The 20,105-nt window shown below is 55.2% G+C and overlaps 1 long non-coding RNA gene across 8 annotated transcripts in view; it reads left to right on the top strand.

Annotated features, from left to right (window-relative positions):
• LOC142051170 (uncharacterized) overlaps positions 1-20,105 on the top strand; it is a 391,438-nt gene that overhangs the window by 282,089 nt on the left and 89,244 nt on the right. For all 8 annotated transcript variants that reach the window (XR_012658334.1, XR_012658331.1, XR_012658333.1 and 5 more), the window contains 2 exons: positions 6,505-6,614; positions 16,516-16,625. This is a non-coding gene — a long non-coding RNA (uncharacterized LOC142051170). The remainder of the gene's footprint in view (positions 1-6,504; positions 6,615-16,515; positions 16,626-20,105) is intronic.

The following is a 20,105-nucleotide window of genomic DNA, read 5'->3' as shown; positions in this document are numbered from 1 at the left end:
GCATCTCACGCTTCGGGGTGTTTTGCAGGCCGTGGCTAAGCTCAGGCCCCCTGCTAGTGGCTGCCCCCGGTCGCCCGGCGCCGGTCGGGCCCCAGCCCCCAGCGCGGTGCGGCGCAGGGCAGTGACCCAGCAGGGCGGCCCCCCGGGCCCCAGCCCCCCCCCCCCGCCTGCGGCCAGGCCCCGCGGCCGCCGGCCCCTTCCTCCTCTGCCCGCTCCCGTCGCAGACGGCTCGGTATGTGTCACGAGCGGCAGCCCCGTTCAGCAGCTCTCGGAGGGCGCGCGGCTCTGCCCGGCCGTGACCGGGGCCCGCAGGGGTTTCCCGCTCGCCCCGAGAAGGCGCTGGCCCCGAGCCGGGGCGTCCCGCCCCGCCCCGCCCGGCCCTCGGCGCCCTCGCGAGCTGAGCGCGGCCCGGCCAGCAGGGGGCGCTGGCGCTCACCGGCTGGGCGCGGGGGCGGGGCCGGTGGGGGCCGTTCCTTCCGGCCGCCCTTTAAGGGCCGCCCCGCGGGGCTCGGGCTTCCGGTGGCGCGTGCCCGTCGGAGCGGGGGCGGGAGCGGTGCGTGTGGAGGCCGAAGGGCCGGTGCGTGTGGCGGCCGGGTCGCGAGGCGTCCCTGTGCGGTGCCGGGGCCCCTCTGCGGCCCGGCGTGGGAAGCCCGCGGCCGGCGGAGCCTGCTCGGAGCTGGGCGGGGAGCGCCGCGGCGGTCCGGCCGCCGGCAGCCATCCCCTGCGGTGGCCGGCAGCCCCTCGGGACGCCTGGAGGCCTGGCGGTGCCCGAGCCTCGCCTGCGGCAGCCGCCTGAGAGAGCAGCGCGGCCGTGTCCGGGGGCCGGAGAGCGCTGGTGGGTGAGTTCGGGCAGCGGGTGGGTCTCCGTGTGAGGTGAGGCCTGGCGCGGGCCGGGGGGTATCTCCGTGCGGGTCGGGCCGGGGGCGGGGCGGGGGCCGGGCCCCGCAGAGAAGCCCCGGTCGGGCATCGTTCGCTTTTCCACAATGTAGGGCTCTCCCCGGTTATTTTTTGTGTACTGTGTTTTGGGTCACCTGAAAGCCTTTGGCCGGTTACGTTTGGTGCGGGGAGATGGCAGGTCTGGAGCCTGAAAGATCTCTGGTGGGGGGTGGGGGAGGTATTTCTTGCCTTAAAACTCTGAGCCCACCTCGTGTGTCATGTCGTGAGTCTCGTGACTGTGGCAAATGGCTGAGTCGGGCGTTTTCTGATAACTAACTTCTGAACGTGTGCGTGTGTAGGCACGGGGAGATTTGTGCAGTGTGACGGAGCCCCTTGTGCTTCTGTGCTAATGTCTACCTGTTCTAGACCTCCAGAGTTGGAAAGCCTTTGTTTAGTGCCTAGTTGTGCCTGCGTAACAAATGTTTTAGCTGCTGATGGGTTATACCTCTGCTGCGAACTTCTTGCTGGGTGGCTTGATTGTTTCTGGTTGTCCGTGTAAATCTAGGCAGCTATTTTCTGCCCGGTGGTGAAGCCTATCGCTTTGGATAACAAAGGGCAGGAGTGCAATAAAGAAAAAGGTGATTCGTCTGCTGCAGCTCCTTGGAAACAATTCGTTCCTTATTTTCTGCCCTTGGGCAGGCGTTGTGCTTTCCAGATAATGCAGCCTCTCCTGTGCCTGTCCACGCCGTGCATTTTGTCCTGCCCTTGCTTGAAAAGGCTCTCCTTGCCTTCCTCCCCTCTGCTGCAGTTGCCTTAATCTCTCGCTGCTGCTGCTGCTGCTGCTGGAAGAGGGATAAAGGGAGTGTTGTCGATCGGGTTGTTAAAAGCTTTTTCGCGGGCTGTAACGCGCGGGAAAGGGGGGCCGGGGGGGAGGATCAGTTTGCGGGGAAAATGGGAAACCAACATCACCTTCCCCTCCTACGGCGCAGCCCGGCCGCACGGCTCCCCGGGGATGCCCCTGCCCGCGGGTGTACCGTGTGTGCGCCCCCCGCGTGGGGCGGGGGACGACGACACCCCCCCACACACCGTCGGCGGCACTGGGGCAACCCCTGCCCCAGGGCTCCGCGCTCGTACCCGGCTCTCCCCGCTCCGGCACGGCACGGGGCTGGACGCACCGAGAAGACCCCGGAGCGGCTTCTCGCGTCCGGGCGAGAACAGGGCCCGGCCCCGAGCAGCAGAGCGGGCACCGCCGGTAGCTCGGAGGAGCGGGGCCGGCTCGGCTCGAGGCGTCAGAGCGAAAAGGGACGAGAACCGTCCCGGAGCGTCCGGGGGTTGGGGGGGTTGGCGGATGGTCCGGTGGCCGGGTTCGGCTCCGTGCCGGGCCGTGGGGCAGCCGGAGCCGCGCCAGAGCAGGTGAGGAGCCGCATGGCCGGGCGCGCTGTGGGTCGGCGGGTTTGGGCTGTGGGGTCTCCCGGTCCGCGGAGCCCCCGGGGGGGCGGCGGGGTGCGGGCAGCAGCGGCCCCGGGCCGAGCGCTGTCGTGGGTCGGTGGTTGGGTTTTGGGGCCGAGCCCGTGCCCGTCCCCGGGGAGTAGGGGCAGCCCCACCCGGCTCTCGACTGCTCCTCGTCGGGGTCTGGCGGCGGCGGCGGCGACCCCGGCGGGGGCTCCTGCGGTGCCGGGCGGGTCCCCCCTTGCCCGCGAGGCAGGCAGGGACCCCGGCTGCTGCCGCCGCGGTTTGCTGGAGGCGGGCTGGGCCCGGCCCCCTGTGGGGTTGGGGTGCGGGCCCGGCGCTGCCGGGGAAACGAGGCCTGCGAGAGCAGGAAGAAAGCGCTGCCGGGCCGGTGCTGGGCTGCCCCGCCGGGGTGCGGGGCCGGGCCCGCGCAGTTCAGTTCCCAAGGCCTCCCCGACAGTGCCCGCGTGGGCCGTGGGGGTGCAGGGCTGCGGGGTGGCTGCGCTCTCCGCGGCCCTGAGCGTTGCCCGTGGGGACTGCGGAGGGGGCCGGGACGCAGCCAGGTTCAGCTGGTTTGGTCCCTGAGCGTGGAGAGCACAGCTCTTCTGTTCCTGGGCCTTGAGAGCAGGCTCCTGTGGCTGACGCCGGGGCCCTGAAACAGATCGAGTCGTGCGTTTTTGAAGGCCTGAGCGAGGGGACTAAGTGGTGTGGTTTTGGGCTGAGGAGCAGAGGTCAAGTGCTGCGCTTTTGGGACTTGAGAACAGGCTCAGCAGCTGGGCTTTTTGGCTCAGAACCGGTCCCAAAGTGAGCTGGTTTGGGGGCCAAAAGCAGAAGCCGGTTTGGCTGCTTGTGGGGGTGGCGTGGGGGCATCGGGGGCTGCAGGGGAAAGCAAGGGTTGGGCAGGGTACGAGGACCCTCCCCGGAGGTGGGGGTCCGGTCACATCGGACCCCGAAGTTCGGGAGGCCGGCATGCACCAGAGCGAACTCGCCACCTGAGGCGGGTCTCTGGAGGAAGGGTGCTTTTTGGATCCAGCGCAGCGCACCCTCTTTGGGTCCAGCTCTTCATTCTGCGCTGCTTAGAAGAGTTATTAACCAATTAATTAAACATACAAACTAAGTCACAACAGCTCTATCGGCTCCATCGTGGTTTGGAGCTCTGAATCGGTTTCATTTGGTGTCTAACACATTTTTTCCCCGAGGAGAGGCTACGTTTCAAGTTAATTAGTTTTCTCACAAGTGTGTCAGTCGATAAAATTGAGTTACGATTATTAAAACCACAAAGGTGACAGGAGTCTCACGGATCGGGTCTATTTCTGAAAATGTATTCATCCCATGCAAATGTCATCGGGATACAGATCATCTGCACTTCATGCTCTGACAAGACAAGATGCTGAGACAGGGATGAGCTCCAAAAGGACTACTGAAAAGAAAAAAAACCCACGCACTTCATGAAGTCATGGGGGGTTTTTTTGTTTGCATTTGGGGGGGCGGGGTGGCTTTAACAAAAGAGTGCAGTGTTGGCTGGCAGCAGCCTGCAGAGCATTTTTGCTGCCTGATCTCTCCTGTTCTTCTCTTCCACTCCTCTTTCAGGGCTGTAATTGTCATTTGGATAGTTTTAGAAGAGCAGTTAAGTTCCTCGCCTGTGTCTCAATGTGCTGGTAATACCAGGAAGGTGAATGCTTGAACCGGTCGGGCGGGTGGGAATAACTTGGCTGCAGGTAGAACTTCTGAGGGAAGACCAGCAAAACCAGGAAGCAAATAGCAAGTTCCCAAAAAATGTGCGGGTGTCAAACACATAAAAGTTTTATTGCCGAATGTTTTGTTTTTGGCAATATGTTCCAAATGCCTATTTTTGGTAAACATAACTTTTCAGGAGATTCAGGGTTGTGTGTGGCAAAACATGTCCCTCTGTTTTTGTGTCCTGCCGCACAAATGGCCGGCGGCAGGGCTCTCGTTCTCCGCTCTCGCTATTGCCACAGCAGGGCTGCGATATTTAGACCTAAGGGATGGGTTTAGGAATGGAAGGAGAGAGAACGCCTGTGTTCTGTAAGGGCTATGAATGCTGACCCTTTGCCTCCGTCTGCCGCTTTTCCTGTGCGGGTGATGAAGCCGTTTTACTTTCCTCTGTTGTTCCTGGTCTAAGTAGTTGCAAGGCTGTCGCCGCTGTGGGTGTGCAATTTGTGTTGCTGTGTTTCTGTGGAGTCCTAGCTACGGCTCGCTTCTAGTGTGGCCAAGCGTCAAGGTAGGGCTTTCAGCTTAAAGCTTCAGAAGCGCTGCGTGCCGAGATGGGTGTAGGTGAAACTGCTGTTGCGCCTGCAGCTGTGCTCGCAGGGATGCTGGGTGGCTCCGCATCAAACCGGCGAGGTGCGCGTGGACCTCCGTCGGGCTGCGCCCTGGGTGCGCGAGCGTGCCGTGTTTTTGCTGTTCCGGCTTGTATGTGCGAGGGCTTAACGTTTGATTTAATGCATTTCCTTTAACGGCAGGCTGTAGTTGGGCTCTAGATGGTATTCCTACGTGGGCGCAGGAGCTGTGGAATGGTTAAGCTGTTGCTGTGCCTCCAGGTGACTTGTTCAGTAACGCTGTTTTTCCAGGTGCAGATGGATGAGTCGTGCAGGGCAACGGAGGAGGGCCCAGGGGAGCGCTGTAAGAAGGTGAGTCTGTGTAGTACTGGAGGGAAGATGTGACTGATGGCTATAGGGCTCCATTATGGGTTTTACTCTTTTTTTTTTTGTGATCTGAGGGTGCTAAGCGATGAGCCGAGCGTGATCTGGGCCCTGGAGGTGAGTCAGGCAAGGTGACCGGTGCTTGGTGGGCTGGAGTAGGTGTTCTTTTTCAGGTTATTCAGGGTTTTTTCTCCTTCTCTTCACTTTCCCATCCCAATTTGGGGCCGATTCCCTCAAACGGGGACTTCCCCCTGTGGGGCTGCTTATGCAGCCTGGGAGCTGCTGCCTGGGCACAAAAATACCTCAAACCCCTTACTCTGGGCCTGCAATGAGGGGTGAAAATACAGGAAGAATTCTGGTGGAAAGAAAACAACTTGGGGCTTCTGGGAAAGCCAACTCCAGCTGGATTTGTGCGGCTGGAAAGGAAAAAAAAAAGGGGGTGGGGGGAAGGAACAACAACCTAAAAGCACCCGCCAACCATTCTCATGCACAAAACCGAAAGTGAAAATGACCATTTTTTGTAGGGCAAAAGCACAAAAAATCCCCACAGAACTCAGTAGTTTGGAAAAGCAACCCCAATTATTACATTATGTAAAGAAGGCGGGGGAAAAAAAAAGAAAACCAAACCAAAACCCGATCACAACCCTGATGCCACATGCCTACAAGCAGTTCCTGGGGCTTATTCTGCGGGGGTGGGAACCCAACCTTGTTCCCCAGGTTTGCTGTGCTGCTTCTCCTCCCTCGAGACACTTTGCTGTTTGGTGCAGAGGCAATGAACGGCGCTGCTGGGGCTGCGAGGGGGAAAGGTGCAGAGGAATAGAAGCTCTGTGGATGCAGCCAAGTTACGGTTTCTGGATGGTATTAATCGAGAAGAGTAATTCAGATAATGCTGCTGCCCAGCGACCAGAATTGGGTACTGAGCCCGGGAGCCGCGCACGCGCGGTGGCGTCCCTGTGATCCCCATTGCTCTCTCCGCAGGTAACAGCCCTGCGATGCTGCGGTGCCTGCGAGGTGATGCCGCCGTGCTCGTTGCTGCTTCCTGGTAAGGAAAGGCCTCCTCTGCTCTTGCTGCAGCGTGGTGGTGTGTCGGACACGATTCCCTGTGTCGGGTGAGGCCTAGGGCTGCCGGCGAGGTGAGCGAGCCCCTTTGGTGGGTGCAGGGGTATCTCCTTGTGTGCCTGTACTACTGGGGCTGGTGGGATGGGAAGCTTCAAATGACCCGCCGAGGCAGGCTTCTGGTATGCTAAAGGTGAGCGGGTGAGGGCAGCCCTAGGAGTTACCCGGGAGCTGATAGAAGGGAAGAGGGAAAGGAGGAGGAGGATGATGACCTTTTCCCCCTGCAGCTTCTGGGTGCAGAAGATGGCCGACTCCCCAGCTCACCAGAGCTCCCCCTCAGCCTCCCCTGGCCCCCCTTGCCCCGTGTGCCTGCCCCCAGCTCCAGCACGGGCGAGCTAGGCTACGTGCCTAGGAAGCCTCATCTGGTAAGAGCTGTAAGACACCCACGTATTCTCTTCAGGTGGAGGACGGCCTAGAGTCTGGAGCTGCAGAAGAGGCAGGGAGGAGAGGAGGGGAAAGAAGCATCTGAACGGCTAAATTGTGCCAGCAGCGCTGAGAGCGAGAGTCGCGGTGAGTCCTGGGCCACTGGGGCCCCGTTGCCTCTCTTGTGCGTCCTGGGCCCTCCCTGTCTCTCCCCCGGCCCCCTCTCTTTCCTTACCTGCTGCAAAATTTACTTTTTTTTTTTGCGCCCCCCCCCCGCACCTTCTTTCTCCGTCTCGCTCTGAGTGTCTCCCTGCCTCCCCGTCTTTTCAGTCCTCCCTCTCTCTGTCCTGTAGCCTGTGGCTCCTTTTTCTTTCTCTGCCTCTCTCTGCCTGGCTCTGGCTCCGTTTTTTTTTTTTTTTTATTCCTCCTGCTCTGTCCTGTAGCCTGTCGGTGTTTTGTTGTTCTCTGGCTCTCTTGATCTGACTCCCTGTGTTACCGAAAAACGCGTTAAAATCGGAAACGACTCCTCAACACCAATTTAGTATTAAAGAGCAGGCATTCTTTATTCGCGGCGCCGGATGCACGGGGGATCGCTCCTCCTGGCGTGCGTACCTCACGCACCTTTCCCGTACAATTTGTAGATCAATGTTTTACGTATTCATACATATTCATTATTGTCCTGTCTGCTGATTGGTACAAACTTGCTCGTTCCGTATGTAAATCGCTGCGCAGGCTCGGTTGTCCTCTTCCGTTGTTCTCTTCTGTTACTTGGGTCGGTGGTGGTCTGTGAGTCGGTGGTCGCGATCTCCCCCTGCCGGAATTACCTTTTAGCTTCTCGGCTCTTACTCTTGGCAGTCTTGGCTAGTTTTCTCAGTCCGCTAAGCGAAACCGCGTTTTGTCATCCTTTTCTGACAGAAGCACGTTGTCTGTTGTTCTGTTCGCATTAATGATCGCCTACGGACTAAAATGCAGATCGACAGGTGCGCTGATTGGTACGCTCCATGTTCCCGTAATGGAACACCGTCTGTGGTTGATTTCATCACTTTGGTTACATTTCCCCTGTTTGGAAGTTCTGAAATAATAATTTTCTCAATACTTCCATCCTAGATCAATAATATTCCACTATGTCAGTTTAGTGTTTGCTTCATGTTCTGAAATTTTTCACTTGATTGTGGTCTCCAGGGTGTATGCAGGTCCCATTTTCTACCCAAAATTTTATTAATTTGTTGAAGTACCTCTGCAAAAAAATGTGGTGCTCTATCAGAGGACATTCCCGTTGGCACTCTAAATCTTGGTATTATTTCCTTCAGCAACGTCTTAACTACTACTCTAGCTTTGTCGGTGCAGCACGAGAAAGCTGCTGGCCATCTAGAAAATTTGTCAATCAGCACTGACAAATACTGCTCTATCTATTTTGTCTGGGTAACTCAGAGAACTTAATTTGCTAATAATTTCCGGGAGAATTTTTTGTTTTGTTACGCCTAAAGGTTGTTTCCTTTGGTTCAGGGGATTATTTCTAGGACAGATTGGACACTTAGCTACTATGGGGTTTAACTATTCTTGTCGTGCCTACACACGCTACAGATGTTTTTAAACTCAAAACCGTAGCGCCTACACCCTAATGTGTTTGCTCATGGTTTTCTTTTGCAAGTTCTGTCATAACTTGTGGGGTGGTTGTTGTTATTACTTGTTTTTCTGGTGTTACCTACCATCTCTCTGTGTTTTGTGATGCTTCCAATTGTTCTGCTAATTGCTCATCCAATTTATTATATCTCGGTTTCAACTTTGGAATTCTGATCTGTTTTACTGGTACTAGTGCAAGGATACCTTGCTCTGCAGTCCTCTTTGCAGCTTTATCGGTCAGTCGTTTGCTTATGTTTACAGCCGTCTGGCCAAATTGATGAGCTTTGCAACGCTTTACCGCCACTTCTTTTGGTTTCTGCACGTCTTCCGGAAGTTGGAGAATTTCTTCTTTATGCTGTATTGATGATTCTTGGGCTGATGGCAGTCCTTTCTCCTTCCCAATAGCTCCATGATCGTGGATCACACCAAATGCACGTTTGGAATCAGTCTAGATATTTATCCTTTGTCCTTCTGCCATTCGCAGAGCTCGCTTCAATGCTACCAATGCTGCTTTCTGTGCTGAGGTGTTTGCAGGCAGCACCCCTGACTCCATTCCCTCGGCGGCGATAACGACAGCATATCCGGCCATTCGCTTCTCTTCTCGCCCAGAGCTTCTTCCATCTGTAAACAACTCCAGATCAGGATTTTCCCAGAGGTTTGTGTCTCAGGTCTGGTCTGCTGGAATAGACTTGTTCAATAGTTAGCAAGCGATCGTGTTCTAAATTGTCCGTAAGGTTTTCTGTTGTTAAAAACATAGCAGGATTCAGTATAGCAGTAGTCTTCGATTCCACATCGTCTTGTTCTAACAGAACAACTTGATATTTCAACATTCTGCTAAGGGATAGCCAACGACCCCCCTTTTGTTCTAAAACAGTCACCGCTATGTGCGGGATATATACTGTCATCTTCTGTCCCATTGTTAACTTTGGGGCTTCCCGGATCGGCAGCGCTGTTGTTGCTACTGCCCGTAAACACCCAGGCCATCTTTTACTCGCGTGGTCAGGTTGTTTGGAGAAGTAGCCCACAGGTCTCTTCCAGGTTCCCAGTCGCTGTGTCAGCACTCCAAGGGCTAAATGTTGTCTTTCGTGGACAAACAACTGAAAAGGTTTAGCGAAATCAGGTAGGCCTAATGCAGGGGCCATCATCGAGGCTCTTTTCAGTTCTTTGAATGCCGTTTGGCATCCGGGCGTCCAGGTTAAATATTTATCCTTTTGAGTCTTTCAATGCCTCAAATAATGGTTTTACATACAGTCTACAGTTCAGAATCCAGAGCTGATGCTATTTCATTGTTTTCAGAAAAGCTCTCAGTTCCTTCGGGCTGCTAGGTTCGGGAATTTGACAAATAGTTTCTTTCTTTTCACTTTCTAATTGTCTTTGTCTTTGAGATATTTCAAATCCTAAATAAATGGCTGCTTCTTTTCCTATTTGGGTTTTGTTTCTGGAAACTCCGCATCTTCCTTGGCCGAGAAAATTTAAAAATTTCAAAACATTTTTCTTTACTTTGTGCCGCTATCAGAATGTCATCCGCATTCTGTAACAAGATGCCTCTCCCTGGGTTCTGTTTTTTCTATATCTCTAATTTTTTTTTGCCAGCTGAGTCTCAAGTATCGTAGGACTATTTTTAAATCCTTGTGGAAGTACGGTCCATGGTAGCTGTGTCTTTCATTCTGTGGTGGGGCTTTCCCATTGCAAAGCAAATAGGCTTTGACTTTTTATGCCTGGAGGTATGCAAAAGAAGGCGTCCTTCAAATCTAGTACAGTAAACCGTTTATGCTCCTCCTTTAAAAGAGGTCAGTAAAGTGTATGGATTAGCTACTACCGGATGTATATCTTGGACCACCTGATTTATAGCCCTTAAATGGTGAACTAGCTAATACTCTTTGCCTCTAGATTTCTTTACTGGCGACACAGGAGTACTATATTCTGATTCACATTCCACTAAAAGCTCATATTCTGAAAAATTTTATAATTAACTTCTGTAATCCTTTTCGAGCCTCTCGCTTAATAGGGTATTGTTTTTGTCTTACGGGCTTGGCTCCAAGCTTTAAGGTTACTTTTACCGGCTCTGCCCACTTAGATCGCTCCGGAGCTCCGCTCGCTCAAACCAAAGGAATTACTACGTTTTCCACTTCCTCGGGAACCCGTTCCTCCCTGGAGGAATCCTGTAACATAAACGCTCTCGCCTCTGTGGCTTTTGATTCTGGTATTAGTGATTTAATCTCTCCATCTTTAAAAGTTACTTGAGCATCTAATTGACCTAATAGATCTCGTCATAACAGAGGCAGTGGACATTCAGGCATATGCAGAAACTGGTGAGTTGCCCATTGCTTCTCCAATTTAAACTTTAATGGCTCTGAGAGGGGCTAATTTTTCTTTGCCCTGTTGCGCTAGCAACATCTACTGATTTATGATCAAATTTCTCTTCACGTGTATTCAATACCAAATAAGTGGCTCCCGTATCTACCAAAAATTCTATTTCTTCATTCCGTAGCTTCAGTGTAACCAGGTGTTCAGCTAGGGTTGATTCCCCTGGTCTCCTTCATGCCAAGCTACTTCAAGCATTTAACCCAGATCTCTGGATTCAGGTTGTTCTAGTTTCTGAAGGTTGTTTTCTCTCCCCCCGCCCCCATCTGGGGCTGATTGTCTTATGAATATAGAGACCAGCTGAATTGCTTTTTCTGGTTTTTCTGGGTTCAAATGAGTATATTTTCTGGTGGTCACCTTCAGTCTTTCCATAAAGGCTGAAGGGGACTCACTTAATTCTTGTCTCACTTCATAAATTTTGACCAATTTATTGCTTTTGGCATTGCTTGTCTTACTCCAAATAAAATCTCTCTCTGACATCTAGTCAACATTCCCCTGGGTCCTGGCTGATTAGGGTCCCACTCGGGATTTGTAGATGGAAAATTCTTATTCATTGTTCTCTGTAAATTCCCGTTAGCATGTGCTCCCTGCACCTGCCTTCTGGCTGTATTCCATACTATTTTCTTGTCAGTTTCATCAAGCGAAGTATCCAGTATCACAAGTAGAGCAACACTCTTTCAAGTTCTCACCACGTTTTCCTCTTTTCAGAAACATTGCCGTAGAATCTTGTGGACATACCTCACGCTGTTTCTGCTGCTCGGGATGATTCCACGGTGTAAAGAACAAATCAACATATGCCACTTCTTCCCGTTTGCCTTCCCTTTTTACAAAACAACATTAATTGCAAGATGGTACGATATTGCAATGTCTCATGTTCTGGCCATTTGTGCCCACCTTCCAATTGATACGTTGGCCACCAATGATTGCAATATTCAATTAATGGTTTCCGAGTTAGTGGGTCACCGCCCCCGACGTCTTTCCAGTGCTTCAAAATACATCGCAAAGGTGTTCTCTGTGGGATAGGTTTCCTACTCAGTAATGCTCCCGTCTCCCAGTCGACTAGTAGTTGTGATAGTGCACTATCACAAATACTAGTCAGAGGGACTCCAACCCCCGTTAGAGGTCTCACTGGAAATCTGCCACTGGGATCTGTAGCCCCCTGCTAGATATCCCTGGAGACTTCAACCCCCTGTTGAAGACTCCCCTACCCTCGGGTCCCGCTCCACAGGCTTTCGCCTAGCAGAGACTTACCAACCGAGGCACCTCTTGGCCCCGACCCTGCGTGACTTTCGCCGCGCCTTACGGGCAGGCCTGTGGGACTCAAACCCGCTATCCTATCCTATGTGGGAAACTAACCCCACGTATTATTCTACCTAAGTTTCTTCTTCAAAGAATGCCTTGTTTACCTCAATCCAGGGGATCTTGCTCAGAATTCTCTGGCCCGGGGATCGGAAGCTCTCCCGGAGAATTCCTCGGGGCCGGCTGCAGGTCCCACGATCCCACGGATCCGTCGAGATTCAAAAGCAGGTTCCCACCTGGGGTGCCAAAACTGTTACCGAAAAACGCGTTAAAATCGGAAACGACTCCTCAACACCAATTTAGTATTAAAGAGCAGGCATTCTATATTCACGGCGCCGGATGCACGGGGGATCGCTCCTCCTGGCGTGCGTACCTCACGCACCTTTCCTGTACAATTTGTAGATGAAAATTTTACATACTCATACATAGTCATTATTGTCTTGTCTAGCGATGGGTACAAACTTGCTCGTTCCGTATGTCAATCACTGCGCAGGCTCGGTTGTCCTCTTCCGTTGTTCTCTTCTGAGTAGGTGGTGTTACTTGGGTCGGTGGTGGTCTGTGAGTCGGTGGTCGCGATCTCCCCCTGCCGGAATTACCTTTTAGCTTCTCGGCTCTTACTCTTGGCAGTCTTGGCTAGTTTTCTCAGTCCGCTAAGCGAAACCGCGTTTTTTCATCCTTTTCTGACAGAAGCATGTTGTCTGTTGTTCTGCTGACATTAACGATCGCCTAGGCACTAAAATGCAGATCGACAGGTGCGCTGATTGGTACGCTCCATGTTCCCGTAATGGAACACCGTCTCTGGTTGGTTGATTTCATCGCTTTGGTTACACCTGTTCCTGTTGTTCAGTTTCTTCTTTTTTGGCTTTGTGTGATTCTCTCTGTGATTCTGTTTTTCTCTGCCTCGCTTTTCCCAGCTCCCCGTCCCTCACTTTTAATGCCCGTTATCCTTCACCAGCACACTCTCCCTTGGTTCCCATCCTCGTTTCTGAATTCCTCCTGCTTTGCCACGTAGCCCGTGACTTTTTTCTTAATCTCTCTCTGTCTGCCTCAACGCTCCCCCCGTGCTTTTTAATTCGTCGTCTCTGCTCTGTACCCTGCTACTGTTCTTGCCTTTCTGAGTTCTTCTCTGTCCAGCTCCCTTTCCCTATTCATGAATTCCTGTTCTTCCTGCAGCCACCGCTGTTCCCTGTGACCTCCATCTCTCTCTGTCCAGCTCCCTGTCCCTAGGTTTTAATTCCTGCCTCTGCCCGCTGTAGCCTGTCTAGATGTTTCTCTCGGCCTCTCTCTCTGTCCGGCTCCCTCTCTCTGTGTTCTAATTCCACGTTCTCTGTCACGTGGACCCGTGCTATTTGTTTGTCCTCATCTCTCTCTGTCCAGCTCCTTGCTGCGATGTTTTATTTCCTCATTTCCTCCCTCTCTGTCTTTGTAGCCCATTGCTGTTGGTTTGTTTTTTTTTTTTTTTCACTTGTTTCTTCATGTGTCTCTGTCTGCCTCCCAGTCCCTGATCTTTAATTCCTCCTTCCCTGTAGGCCGCTGTTCCTTTTTTCCATTCTACATTGTGTTCTCTTTGGTCTCGTGTTCTTATTCATTGATTCCCTCCTCGCTGCCCTGTGGCTTGTCCCCATTTTATTGTTGCTTCTCTCTCCCTCTCTCTGGCTTCTTGCCCCTGTTTTTAAAATTCCTCCCTCTCTTCTCTCTTCCCTGTAGGCCGTGTGATCTTTAGCCTTTCTCCATGTCTTTCTGCCCATCTCTCTGTGTCTATTCATTAATTCTTCCCTCTCTGCCCTGTAGCCTGTAGCTTCTGTCCTTTCTCCATCTTGCTGTCCCTGGCTCCCCCGTGACCCTATGCTAGAATTGTTTCTCTCTTCTCTCCGTACGCATTGTGATTCCTTTTGCTCTCTGTCTCCCTTTGGTTTTTTTCTTTTTTTTTTTCTGGCTCCCTGTCCCTAATTCTTAATTCTCTGCCTTCTCGTGCCCCATGGTTTGTTCTGTGGGGTTCTCTCGCGGTTCCCTCGCAGTTCCCTCCAGTCCATACTGGGCTATATTGGTCTAGTCCATACTGGGCTATATTGGTCTAGTCCATACTGGGCTATATTGGTCTAGTCCATACTGGGCTATATTGGTCTAGTCCATACTGGGCTATATTGGTCTAGTCCATACTGGGCTATATTGGTCTAGTCCATACTGGGCTATATTGGTCTAGTCCATACTGGGCTATATTGGTCTAGTCCATACTGGGCTATATTGGTCTGTCCCGGCTTCCTCCCACTTCTTTCCCAGTGCCTCACAGTAGGTCCCGGTTCCGTCCATGGGATGAACTGTGAGGGAACTGTGAGGGAACTGTGAGGGAACTGTGAGGGAACTGTGAGGGAACTGTGAGGGAACTGTGAGTAGGGGGGCGGCCCCCCGGGCCCCAGCCCCTCCCCCCCGCCTGCGGCCAGGCCCCGCGGCCGCCGGCCCCTTCCTCCTCTGCCCGCTCCCGTCGCAGACGGCTCGGTATGTGTCACGAGCGGCAGCCCCGTTCAGCAGCTCTCGGAGGGCGCGCGGCTGTGCCCGGCCGTGACCGGGGCCCGCAGGGGTTTCCCGCTCGCCCCGAGAAGGCGCTGGCCCCGAGCCGGGGCGTCCCGCCCCGCCCGGCCCTCGGCGCCCTCGCGAGCTGAGCGCGGCCCGGCCAGCAGGGGGCGCTGGCGCTCACCGGCTGGGCGCGGGGGCGGGGCCGGTGGGGGCCGTTCCTTCCGGCCGCCCTTTAAGGGCCGCCCCGCAGGGCTCGGGCTTCCGGTGGCGCGTGCGCGGCGCGTCGGAGCGGGGGCGGGAGCGGTGCGTGTGGAGGCCGAAGGGCCGGTGCGTGTGGCGGCCGGGGTCGCGAGGCGTCCCTGTGCGGTGCCGGGGCCCCTCTGCGGCCCGGCGTGGGAAGCCCGCGGCCGGCGGAGCCTGCTCGGAGCTGGGCGGGGAGCGCCGCGGCGGTCCGGCCGCCGGCAGCCATCCCCTGCGGTGGCCGGCAGCCCCTCGGGACGCCTGGAGGCCTGGCGGTGCCCGAGCCTCGCCTGCGGCAGCCGCCTGAGAGAGCAGCGCGGCCGTGTCCGGGGGCCGGAGAGCGCTGGTGGGTGAGTTCGGGCAGCGGGGGGCGGGTGTGTGTCTCCGGGCGGGGCCGGGGGGCTCCGTGCCCCGCAGAGGAGCCCCGGTCGGGCATCGTTCGCTTCCGAACAATGCAGGTCTGTCCCTGGTTATTTTCTGTGTACAGTGTTTCGGGCCACCTGAAAGCCTTTGGCCGGGTAGGTTTGGTGCGGGGCGATGGCAGGTGTGGACCCTGAAAGATCTCGGGTGGGGGGCGTGGGAGGTATTTCTTGCCTTAAAACTCTGAGCCCACCTCGCGTGTCATGTCGTGTTATCATGTCGTGAGTCTCGTGACTGTGGCAAATGGCTGAGTCGGGCGTTTTCTGATAACTAACTTCTGAACGTGTGCGTGTGTAGGCACGGGGAGATTTGTGCAGGGTGACGGAGCCCCTTGTGCTTCTGTGCTAATGTCTACCTGTTCTAGACCTCCAGTGTTGGAAAGCCTTTGTTTAGTGCCTAGTTGTGGCTGCGTAACTGCTGTTGCGCCTGCAGCTGTGCTCGCAGGGATGCTGGGTGGCTCCGCATCAAACCGGCCGCCGGGCGGCCGGGTTGTGCCGCAGAGCATGCCGGGAGCTGTAGTCCTTGCGGCTGCCGGGCGGCCGGGTTGTGCCGCAGAGCATGCCGGGAGCTGTATTCCTGGCGCAGTGGCTGCCGGCCCTGTCACGTGGTTCGCCGGGCATGGCGGGAGGCGCGGTCTTCCGGCGCTCGGGTGCCGGGCGGCCGTGGCGCGTACGGTACGCGAGGTGTATTTTTGGGGTTGGCTTCGTGTTGATTACTGGGGGCTTGCGGGTGCGGCCGCTTCCCGAGAAGCGGTGAGTTCCCCGGGAGCTGACAGAAGGGAAGAGGGAAAGGAGGAGGACGATGACCTTGTCCCCGTGCCCAGGGCGCAGATGATGGCCGCGTCCCCGGCCCACCGGAGGTCCCGCTCAGCCTCCCCTGGCCCCCCTTGCCCCGTGCGCCTGCCCCCAGCTCCGGCACCTCCCCATAAGCGTGCTGCATAGCCTTAGGCCGCCCCCAGGCCCTGTCGTGAAGGCAGCAAGCCGTCCCTCAAGCGCACTGGATTCCCCCTTGGTGCAGGGGCCCTTAGCAGTAGCGTGGGGAGGGAGCGGTGTGTCCAGAAGCCCCTGCGGAAGGAGAGGCTTTGGCCAGGGTCGATCGACGGTAATGACGGTCACTGTTTCTTCTTTCCCTCTCCCAGAGACCGTGCTGAGGACGTGGTTGTCTGTCCTTCCCCCGGGGATGCCGTTGCCTGCGGCCGTCTCAGGCTCGCGTGGCTTCTCTCTGCCCGTCCTCGCCGTCCTCGCAGCGCAGGGCCGAAAAGGGATAGACAAAGCCCTTCCCGGCTGCGGACAGGAGCTGCCTCGGCTGAAGCTGGAGACGCCAACAAAAGGTAAAGAAGAAGAAACTGAAGGTGCTCTGGCTGCCAGCTGCCTTCCTGCCGCAGGCAAGAGAGAGCCTGTCCATGCAGGTGGGGGAGGAAGGATCCCCCTTCATAGCCCGCAGCGGGCCAGGCCACCAACGTGCACCGTAGGGTCTGTACGCGTAACCCGGAGTTGGGTACGGGCGTGTAGTGCACGAGCAAGCTAGGCTACGTGCCTAGGAAGCCTCATCTGGTAAGAGCTGTAAGACACCCACGTATTCTCTTCAGGTGGAGGACGGCCTAGAGTCTGGAGCTGCAGAAGAGGCAGGGAGGAGAGGAGGGGAAAGAAGCATCTGAACGGCTAAATTGTGCCAGCAGCGCTGAGAGCGAGAGTCGCGGTGAGTCCTGGGCCACTGGGGCCCCGTTGCCTCTCTTGTGCGTCCTGGGCCCTCCCTGTCTCTCCCCGGCCCCCTCTCTTTCCTTACCTGCTGCAAAATTTACTTTTTTTTTTTGCGCCCCCCCCCCCGCACCTTCTTTCTCCGTCTCGCTCTGAGTGTCTCCCTGCCTCCCCGTCTTTTCAGTCCTCCCTCTCTCTGTCCTGTAGCCTGTGGCTCCTTTTTCTTTCTCTGCCTCTCTCTGCCTGGCTCTGGCTCCGTTTTTTTTTTTTTTTTATTCCTCCTGCTCTGTCCTGTAGCCTGTCGGTGTTTTGTTGTTCTCTGGCTCTCTTGATCTGACTCCCTGTGTTACCGAAAAACGCGTTAAAATCGGAAACGACTCCTCAACACCAATTTAGTATTAAAGAGCAGGCATTCTTTATTCGCGGCGCCGGATGCACGGGGGATCGCTCCTCCTGGCGTGCGTACCTCACGCACCTTTCCCGTACAATTTGTAGATCAATGTTTTACGTATTCATACATATTCATTATTGTCCTGTCTGCTGATTGGTACAAACTTGCTCGTTCCGTATGTAAATCGCTGCGCAGGCTCGGTTGTCCTCCCAGTACAGTGCGGGGAACGGGGACGTACAGTGCGGGGAACGGGGACGTACCAGGATCTACTCGGTTGTACTGGGAGGGAACTGGGACGTACTGGGAGGCTCTACAATGTCCTGGGATGTCCTGGGATGTAGTGTGGAGGAACTAGGATGTACAGGCTTGTACTGGGTTGTACCGGGTGGAACTGGCAGGAATTTGGGATGTACCAGGATGTACTGGGAAGGAACTGGTAGGGAACTGGGATGTACTGGTATGTACTGGGAGGGAAGTGTTATGTACAGAGGGTAACTGGGACGTACTGGGATGTGCTGGGAGGGAACTGTGAAGTACTGGGATGTACTGGGAGGGAACTGTGATGTACTGGGAGGGAACTGTGATGTACTGGGAGGGAACTGTGATGTACTGGGAGGGAACTGTGATGTACTGGGAGGGAACTGGGATCTACTGGGAGGGAACTGGGATCTACTGGGAGGGAACTGGGATGTACTGGGAGGGAACTGGGATGTACTGGGAGGGAACTGGGATGTACTGGGAGGGAACTGGGATGTACTGGGAGGGAACTGGGATGTACTGGGAGGGAACTGGGATGTACTGGGAGGGAACTGGGATGTACTGGGAGGGAACTGGGATGTACTGGGAGGGAACTGGGATCTACTGGGAGGGAACTGGGATCTACTGGGGGGGAACTGGGATCTACTGGGGGGGAACTGGGATCTACTGGGGGGGAACTGGGATCTACTGGGACGGAACTGGGATCTACTGGGACGGAACTGGGATCTACTGGGACGGAACTGGGATCTACTGGGACGGAACTGGGATCTACTGGGAGGGCACTGGAATGTACTGGGAGGGCACTGGAATGTACTGGGAGGGCACTGGAATGTAATAGGATGTACTGGGAGGGAACTGGGGTGTACTGGGAGGCACTACAATGTTCTGGGATGTCCTGGGATGTGCCGTGGAGGAAGTAGGGTGTACAGGCTTGTACTGGGTTTAACCGGGTGGAACTAGCAGGGATTTGGGATGTACCAGGATCTACTGGGATGTACTGGGATGTACTGGGAGGGAAGTGTTATGTACTGAGGGGAACTGGGACGTACTGGGATGTGCTGGGAGGGAACTGTGAAGTACTGGGATGTACTTAGAGGGAACTGGGATGTACTGGGTGGAAAGTGTTGGGAATTGGGATTTACTGGGAGGGAACTGGGATGGACTGGGAGGGAACTGGGATGTAGTGGGACATACTGGGAGGGAACTGGGATGTACTGGGGTGTACTGGGAGGGGACTGTTATGTACCGAGGGGGAACTGGGATGTACTGGGAGTGAACTGTGAAGTACTGGGATGTACTTAGAGGGAAGTGGGAGGGAACTTGGATGTAGTGGGAGAGAACTGGGATTTACTTGGAGGAAAGTGGCATGTACTGGGCTGTACTGGAATGGAACTGGGAGTGAACTGTGTGTGAACTGTGAGGGAACTGGGATGTACTGTGAGGGAACTGGGATGTACTGTGAGGGAACTGGGATGTACTGTGAGGGAACTGGGATGTACTGGGATGTATTGGGACAGACTGGGAGGGATCTGGGATGTACTGGGCTGCACTGGTAGGAAACTGGGATGTACTGGGAGGAATCTGGAATGTCCCAGTTGACACCCACTTCCCTCCCAGTGCCTCCCAGTATATCCCAGTCTCCTCCCAGTACATCCCAGTAAATCCCAGTTTGCTCCCAGTACATCCCAGTACATCGCAGTACATTCCAGTTCCGTTCCTGTACGTCCCAATACATCCCCGTTCCATGCCAGTACATCCCCGTTCCCTAACAGTTCATCCCCGTACATCCCAATTCCCTCCCGGTTCACTACCACTTCTTTCCCAGTGCCTCCCAATACATCCCAGTTCTGTCCCATTACATGCCAGTACATCCCAGTTCCCTCCCAGTACGTCCCAGGTCCCTCCCAGTACGTCCCAGGTCCCTCCCAGTACGTCCCAGGTCCCTCCCAGTACGTCCCAGGTCCCTCCCAGTACGTCCCAGGTCCCTCCCAGTACGTCCCAGGTCCCTCCCAGTACGTCCCAGGTCCCTCCCAGTACGTCCCAGGTCCCTCCCAGTACGTCCCAGGTCCCTCCCAGTACGTCCCAGGTCCCTCCCAGTACGTCCCAGGTCCCTCCCAGTACTGGGAGGGAACTGGGATGTACTGGGAGGCACTACAATGTGCGGGGATGCCCTTGGATGTACTGTGGAGGAACTAGGATGTACAGGCTTGTACTGGGTTGTACCGGGTGGAACTGGCAGGGATTTGGGATGTACCAGGATGTACCGGGATGTACCGGGATGTACTGGGAGGTAACTGTTATGTACTGGGAAGGAACAGGGAGGGAACTGGGATGTACTGGTAGGGAACTGGGACGTACTGTGAGGGAACTGGGACGTACTGTGAGGACACTGGGACGTACTGTTATGTACTGGGAGGGAAGTGTTATGTACTGGGAGGGAACTGGGACGTACTGGGATGTACTGGGAGGGAACTGTGAAGTACTGGGATGTACTGGGAGTGAACTGGGAGGGAACTGGTATGTAGTAGGATGTACTGGGTGGGAACTGGGATGTACCAGGATGTACCGGGATGTACTGGGATGTACTGGGAGGGAACTGGGATGTACTGGGATGTACTGGGAGGGAACTCGGATGTACTGGGGACATACTGGCAGGGAACTGGGATGTACTGGGAGAGGATTGGGATGTACTGGGAGGGAACTTGGATGTATTGGGAGGGAAGTGTTATGTACCAAGGGGGAACTGGGACGTACTGGGATGTAGTGGGAGTGAACTGTGAAGTACTGGGATGTACTTAGAGGGAACTGGGATGTACTGGGAGGGAACTTTAA

This window comes from Phalacrocorax aristotelis, unplaced genomic scaffold, assembly GCF_949628215.1.
Source record: "Phalacrocorax aristotelis unplaced genomic scaffold, bGulAri2.1 scaffold_62, whole genome shotgun sequence".
NCBI lineage: Eukaryota > Metazoa > Chordata > Aves > Suliformes > Phalacrocoracidae > Phalacrocorax > Phalacrocorax aristotelis.
This window is presented reverse-complemented; position numbering and strand designations above follow the sequence as displayed.